This window comes from Epinephelus moara, chromosome 11, assembly GCF_006386435.1.
Source record: "Epinephelus moara isolate mb chromosome 11, YSFRI_EMoa_1.0, whole genome shotgun sequence".
Lineage (NCBI taxonomy): Eukaryota > Metazoa > Chordata > Actinopteri > Perciformes > Serranidae > Epinephelus > Epinephelus moara.
In genome coordinates this window covers 12,702,755-12,710,062 of record NC_065516.1, presented here as the reverse complement: position 1 = coordinate 12,710,062, position 7,308 = coordinate 12,702,755, and the positions used below count along the sequence as shown (strand labels likewise).

General features: G+C 42.1%; 1 protein-coding gene across 2 annotated transcripts in view; it reads right to left on the bottom strand.

Annotated features, from left to right (window-relative positions):
* LOC126397387 (coiled-coil domain-containing protein 106-like) overlaps window positions 1–7,308 on the bottom strand; it is a 68,989-nt gene that overhangs the window by 8,787 nt on the left and 52,894 nt on the right. The window lies entirely within an intron of this gene.

Genomic DNA, 7,308 nt, shown 5'->3' with positions numbered 1-7,308 from the left:
AAAAGTGCCGCGAGAATAAAAAAAAGAAAAGAAATAAAGTCAGATTAAATATTCCTTCCGCAACAATTTTAAGACCTTTGAGTAATGAATTTAAGACCAATCTGAGACATTTCTAATGAATTTAAGACATTTTCAGGCCTTACTTTTAGATACATGAATTTAAGACTTTTTAAGACTTTTCAAGGATCCGCGGATACCCTGGATGAAAGTAAAGATAATTTTCACAGACGTGTCCTTTTTTATCCTACAACTGACTACTATGTATATGTATGTAGATAAGAAGAGAGTAGCGGTTGGAGCTGCAGGCCTTTGAGGGTTCTGTTAACACAAATGTTCAGCTTTTACTTAGACAACTGAATCCCAAAAGCAAACACACAAATTAGAACAGTTCATCTTGGCCTTATCTTAACTTACCTGGCTCTCTTTTCAGACAGACTAAAGACTGTATACACTAAATATACTCTACTACAGGCAGAGATGGAAGAAGTACTCAGATCCTTCATTTAAGTCAGCTTGGTTCCCTCAACAAAAAGCCAATGGGATTTGGATTTTGGATTATTGCAGGAAATATGCTCTGTGGCAAACCAAAGTTTGATATTCATACATTTTGTTCCTTAAGATAATCTTCACAAATGAACTCCACTTTTATGATTTTTTAAGCTGGAATGCCTTTGCCAGAAGTAAAAAGCTAACATTAGACTATAAACGAACACCACCACGGGTGAATGACTTAGGGTCCCTTCCAAAACAAGGCTGTGAAGTCATGTTCAGTGTGAAGGCAATCTGTGGTCTAATTTAGCCATTTGTTAGCAACCGCCTTTTATAAGATATGCAAAAGCTTCAAAAATCATGAGTTGGGTATTTACTGATGTATTTTATGCCTTAGAACAAAACATAAAAGTCTCTTAAAATTGTGTAAATCACAGACCTTGTTTCTGGCATCTTACCAAAACCGGACTCATTTCTGCAGAATGTCACGTCATGCATTGGTTTATGGACTCCTGTTCTGAAGCCTCGAGTTCGGCATTTTGGCCCTCGCCATCTTGGGTGTTTTTGGAGCCAGGAGTGACCATATTTGGGTGAGAGGCTGGAGCTGTGGAGGAGCAAGAGGTGGACCTGACTGAGAAGCCGAGGACACTAATAGCAGCCAGTCTGTTGCGTAAAGCAGCCAAGCCTTAATTATGAGTAACTTTAGGCCTTAATACAATGTAAACGGTGGGTTTACCATGGGGGTCTATGGGCATTTACTAGTACTACTACTACTACTACTATTCAGTGTGTATGGCCCCCGCATGCCTGCACGCACTTTCGACAAAGTCTGGGCATGCTCCTAATGAGTCAGCAGATGGTGTCCTGGGGATCTCATCCCAGATCTGGATCAGGGCATCAGTGAGTGCCCAGACAGTCTGTGGCGGTACTTGGCAGCAGCGGATGTACCAATACATAATGTCCCATAGGTGCTCAATTGGATTTAGGTCAGGGGAACGAGAGGGCCAGTCGATGGCATCAATGCCTTCATCATCCAGGAGTTGCCTACACACTCTGGCCACATGAGGCTGGGCATTGTCCTACACCAGGAGGAACCCAGGGCCCACTGCACTAGTGTAAGGTCTAACAATCACTCTAAAGATTTAATCCCGGCACCTAACAGCAGTCAGAGTGCTGTTGGCTATGACAAGGAGGTCTATGCGACCCTCCAAGGATATGCCCCCCACACCATCACTGACCCACCACCAAACCGGTCACGCTGGATGATGGTACAGGCAGCATAACGTTCACCGTGTCATCTCCAAACTCTTTCACTCCTGTCACATGTGCTCAGTGTGAACCTGCTCTCATCTGTGAAGAGAAAGGGGCGCCAGTGGCAGACCTGCCAATTCTGGTGTTCAATCAAGCTGCACAGTGCTGGGCTGTGAGCACAGGTCTCCATTGACCATTGTTGCGTCACTTTGCTCTCGACAAATTATACAATGTACATCAGTAAAGATTTTCATCTTCAGATGTGTGATTTAAATGTTCCCTTAATTTTCTGAGCATTGGACAAAGTAGCATACAGTAGCATGGAAGCACTCAGGTAAAGCACGAGTATGTCAATAAAGTAGAGTATTTCAGTGAATGTACTTGGTTACATTCAACCACAGACTACAGGGGCCACAATTATCTATAATAAGGCTGACACGACAATCTATCAATGACCTGGAACACTGTCTCATTTGTTTCATTTGCAAGTTGTAACAATGTCTGTAACTAGAAGGGCCTACGCCAAGGCCAAATGCCCTACCTCCCAATGTTAGTTAGAGTGAAAAATAGTATATGTATTGACCCTGTGATTCGGATCTGCTCAAAAATTTAAAGGATTGTTCCTTAGGCCGTGCCACACCCTTTCAGCCAGTGTCATGGAAATTGGGCCAGCAGTTTTAAGATAAGGTAAGATAAGATAAACTTTATTGTCTCAAGTGGGAAACCTGTTTGGGGCACATAGTGCAACATAGCTGCCTAGCAGTTACAACCATCATATACAAACAAGACACACAGTAGACAACCATGTAGTATGCAAGGTGCAGATCTGAATAACATAATAGTGCAATTAGGACAACTGGATGAAATAAATAACAACTTTACATATCAGGTAAGGCTAAAAGAATAAAAGCCCCTTAAGGTTGCACTAGCCCAGGAGGTAATTATAAAAAGTGCAATAAAAAACCTGTAGTAGGGCCTAGGGTAGTGGATCCACAGCAGTAGGCCTCTCCACTACCCTAGTAGGGAGAGGGGAGGGGTGGAAGGTGCTATCGGCATCAGAAGTATGTATTTGTTTACTAAGTAGTGAGATGGAGGTGGGGATAAAGGACAGTTTAAAACGGTTACTCTTAATCTGCTGGCTCTGTAGTGCCTCCCCAACGGTAACAGTTCATATTGGAAAAAAGAACATGTGAGGGATCACTCAGGATTTTTTTTGGCTTGTCTGACTACTGCGCCCTCATAAACTGACGGGAGAGATTGGATTTGGTCATGTTTCCCTATTAACTTCATGGCAGTTGTCACCATTTTTTGAAGTCTAGCCTTGACTGTAAGGGAGCTGAACCCCACTGCCATACCATATCTTATAATGCTTGCTAATACGGCATTGTAGCCTCCGAAGAAAGTGGAGCCTCTGTGCTAATCTGTTACACAAGTGGTCAACATGAACGCTCCAGCTTACCATTCTTTATTGTTTATTCGGATCCCCATTAGCTTCCACAAAGTGGTCGCTAGTCTTCCTGGGGTCCACTCACAAAACAACATTAAAAGTACATCAATTTAAAATCACACAAAATCAATGAGACAATAGAATTCAATATCAACCCAAAATTAGGACAAAAACAGAGTAAGAAAAACAAAATTGTCATAAACTCAATGCACCAAGTAAATGAAATAAGATAAAATTCACAAAAATGCTCCAGAACTGCCATAACAAAATTTACAGGTGATTCATCAGTTGTAGTTTTAGTGACTCTTTGAAGGAATATCTATTATAAATCTGTCTAATGCTAGTAGGGAGCATAATTCCAAACCGAGACGCCTCTATAAAGAACAGTTATCATCATAAAATGTTCCATCGCCCTTGCATATGATCTGTCAGGAGCCATATGTTGGCAGCTACGTACAAGATCTTGTGGCTGCCCTCTTGTATACTGCTGGAGGAAGTACAGACAATCACCCTTATTGTTGGGCTTTTTCTCCTACACAATGTTGAAATGCTCTGATGAATGCTCTATATGAGAGAATTAGAGTTTTGCTGTTGCCGATTGCTGTTATCTCATTTTGTCTATTCAACGAACTGTAGAAATTATCATCCTGATTGTTAGAAGATGATATCAACAGACCAGAATCCACGTGTTGAATTGTTGCTCCATGTGCTTGAGATTTTGTGGCTTTAACCTTTGACTTGTTTACTTTTTCAGATGCTTGTTGACTTGGTTGGGAGAGAGCTTGTGCATTGTCCTGTGTAAAGGTCAAATCAGTGTTTTTCCTTGCAGCCTCTGGTAAGGAATTAAATTCATCAGGATTGAAAGGTTTGGATGTTTCCTTAAGCTTTGCTCCTTTTTCTATGTATGATTCCATCCCATCAAATACAAATATGAATACCACTAAGAAGCGCCTCAGTACTGATGATGATCTGGGGAAAGTAAACAAACTGAATGACTTTTTTCTCATGTTTTAAAACCATGACTTTTCTGAGGAATGTAATAATGTTATGGAAACTATTTTAACTGATGCTACTTGTAGGATTGTAATTGACCCACACAGGATTCAGTCCATCTTTAAACATGTGTACACTAAAAAATCCACTGGCCCTGATGGCATTTCTGCACTGCTCTTAAAGGCATGTGCAGAAGAGCTCACTCCAGCTTGGTGCCCTATCTTCCAGCAGTCTGTGGATTCACACACTGTTCCTGCCCTTTGGAAAAAATCCACCATAGTCCCTGTAGCTAAGAAACCGTGTCCAGCTGATAATGATTTTAGACCTGTGGCCCTGACTTCAATTGTTATGAAAAGTTTTGAGAAATACATGTTGTCTGTGCTTAAGGCAGAGGTCAATTTGGCACTTGACCCATACCAGTTTGCTTATAGGCAAGGGAGAGGTACTGATGATGCCATCAACAGCATCACCCACTTCACTGTCAAGCACTTGGAATGCCCAAAAGCACACGCTCGGATTTTATTTATTGATTTTAGCTCAGCTTTTAATACACTTCAACCCCATCTGCTCATCTCAAAAATAAGGCAGATGAGTGTCAACCCTTTTTTTAGTCAAGTGGTATTTTTCCTTTTTAACTGATCGAAGTCAGCAGGTAAGAGTCAATAACACCCTCTCAGAATGCAAATCAATCAGCACAGGTGCCCCGCAGGGTTGTGTTAGCTCCCTGGTCCTTTTTACACTTTAAACAAATGAATGTACAGCCACCCAGGGAACCTTGTTTTTAAATTTTCTGATGATGCCACCATCCTCAGCCTACTGCACAAAGACTCAAGCCCTTCAGCCTATTTTTCTGAAATAGAAAATGTTGTGCAATGGTGTGATGCTCACCATCTGATTTTGAATGTTAAAAAAACTAAAGAGATGGTCTTAGACCTGAGTTCAGTAGGGGACTATAGTCCTGTTGTCATACATGACTCCCCCGTTGAGCAGGTCAGCTCATACAAGTATCTCGGAGTTCACTTAGATGACACTTTTAGTTGGAATGTCCATGTTGAAGGTCTGTGATCTCGTTTACAGCAAAGATTGTATTTTTTGCGCAGACCTAGAGTGTATGGTGTGGACAAAAGCATCATGTTTTTATTTTACCAGGCAGAACTAGAGAGCTTAGTCCGATACAGGATGTCAGCCTGGTATGGCAACCTCACTGTAAAACTGAAAAGTGAGCTTGCTCGCCTGGTGCACACGGCCATGAAGGTTATGGGAAAAAGGGACTATCAGACCTTACAAGTCTATTTATGAGCAAACTGTTTTAGGCAAGCCCAGAGGATAGTGACTGATCCATCCCATATTCTTAATTTAGAATATGACCTCCTACCCTCAGTCAGACAATATAGAGTCCCTAACTGAGCCTGTCTGATGTACAAAACTCTACACGATCTGGCCCCCCCTCCGCTGAAAGAATTCATAAAACGTACAAACACTCAACCCTCAACCAAGGTCACTAGAGCAGTAGTTAGAGGAGACTGTGCTGTCCCTTATAGGCGGACCACTTTTGGCCAGGCTGCCCTGTCTGTCATGGGTGGTAGGTTATGGAACAGCCTGCCACTCACAGTCAGAGAGTGCCCCACTTATAGCTCCTTTAAAAAGCATCTAAAGAACTGGTTATCATCAAACCAGACCTGTACACACTATTAGTAATTATTAGCTGAAATTATTATTAACATAGCCAATTAGATTTAATAATAAGTCGGGGGATGTAGTCATTATTATTAGTAGCTATTATTATTAGTATAGCTATTAGTCATAATAATTAGGGCAAAGTAATTAATATCACTAGTCGTAATTATTAGTAACATAGCTCTTATCAGATATAACAATCATCGGGGAGATATAACTTACTAACTTGTATTACTATCACCATAGCTTTTGTATTATTATAGCTTACAAGGATGTGTACGGGCAATAGGTATTTTAGGGTGTGTGTGCATTACGTGCTCAACACTGCAGTGTAGGTATGATATTGTGCAATACATGTAAATATTACATAGTTATGGCTATTATTGTGCAATATAATTAAATATTACAGGTACAATGCATATAAAAACGGTGTAATTTAGAATTACATTACTGAATGTATATTTGACTGATACTGAAACATGTTTACTTATTGACTGCTGCACTTTACTGTTATCCAGACCGTTGCACTTAGTACTGCCATATGCACTTTATTAAGACTGATTGCACTTTGTTATTGTTTGTACTTGAGGCATGTCGGCACTTTACTAGATGTATCAAGTGGATGTATTGTTGTTTTGTTTTAAGAATGTGATTATCTGTTTTTATTTGTGTTTTACCTAGGGAACATCTGCTAGGGACAACAGATGGAAATTAGCCAATGGCTACAATCTGGCATATTTACGTCATTGTATTGCTCGTATGGTGATGTTCATTAACTTGCACTGTCCCTTTCAAATAATAAATTTCAAAATTTATTTACAGGGGGATCACACTCCTCAGCCTACCCGGTAAGGTCTACTCCAGGGTGCTGGAGAAGAGGGTCCGGTCGATAGTTGAACCTCAGATTGAGGAGGAGCAATGTGGTTTTCACGGACGCGGAACCGTGGACCAGCTCTTTACCTTCGCCAGGGTGCTGGAGGGNCAGGGTGCTGGAGAAGAGGGTCCGGTCGATAGTTGAACCTCAGATTGAGGAGGAACAATGTGGTTTTCACGGACGCGGAACCGTGGACCAGCTCTTTACCTTCGCCAGGGTGCTGGAGGGAGCATGGGAGTCTGCCCAACCAGTCCACATGTGTTTTGTGGATTTGGAGAAGGCTTACAACCGTGTCCCCAGGGGCATCCTGTGGGGGGTGCTCTGGGAGTATGGGGTTGGCGGCCCCTTGCTAAGGGCCATCCAGTCCCTGTACCTAAGGAGCACGAGTCTGGTTCGCGTGGCCGGCAGTAAGTCGGACCTGTTCCCGGTGAGGGTTGGATTCCGCCAGGGCTCCCCTTTGTCACCGGTTCTGTTCATAACTTTTATGGACAGAATTTCTAGGCGCAGCCGAGTGGTGGAGGGTGTCAGGTTCGGTGACGGGAGGATCTCGTCCCTGCTTTTTGCGGATGACGTGGTC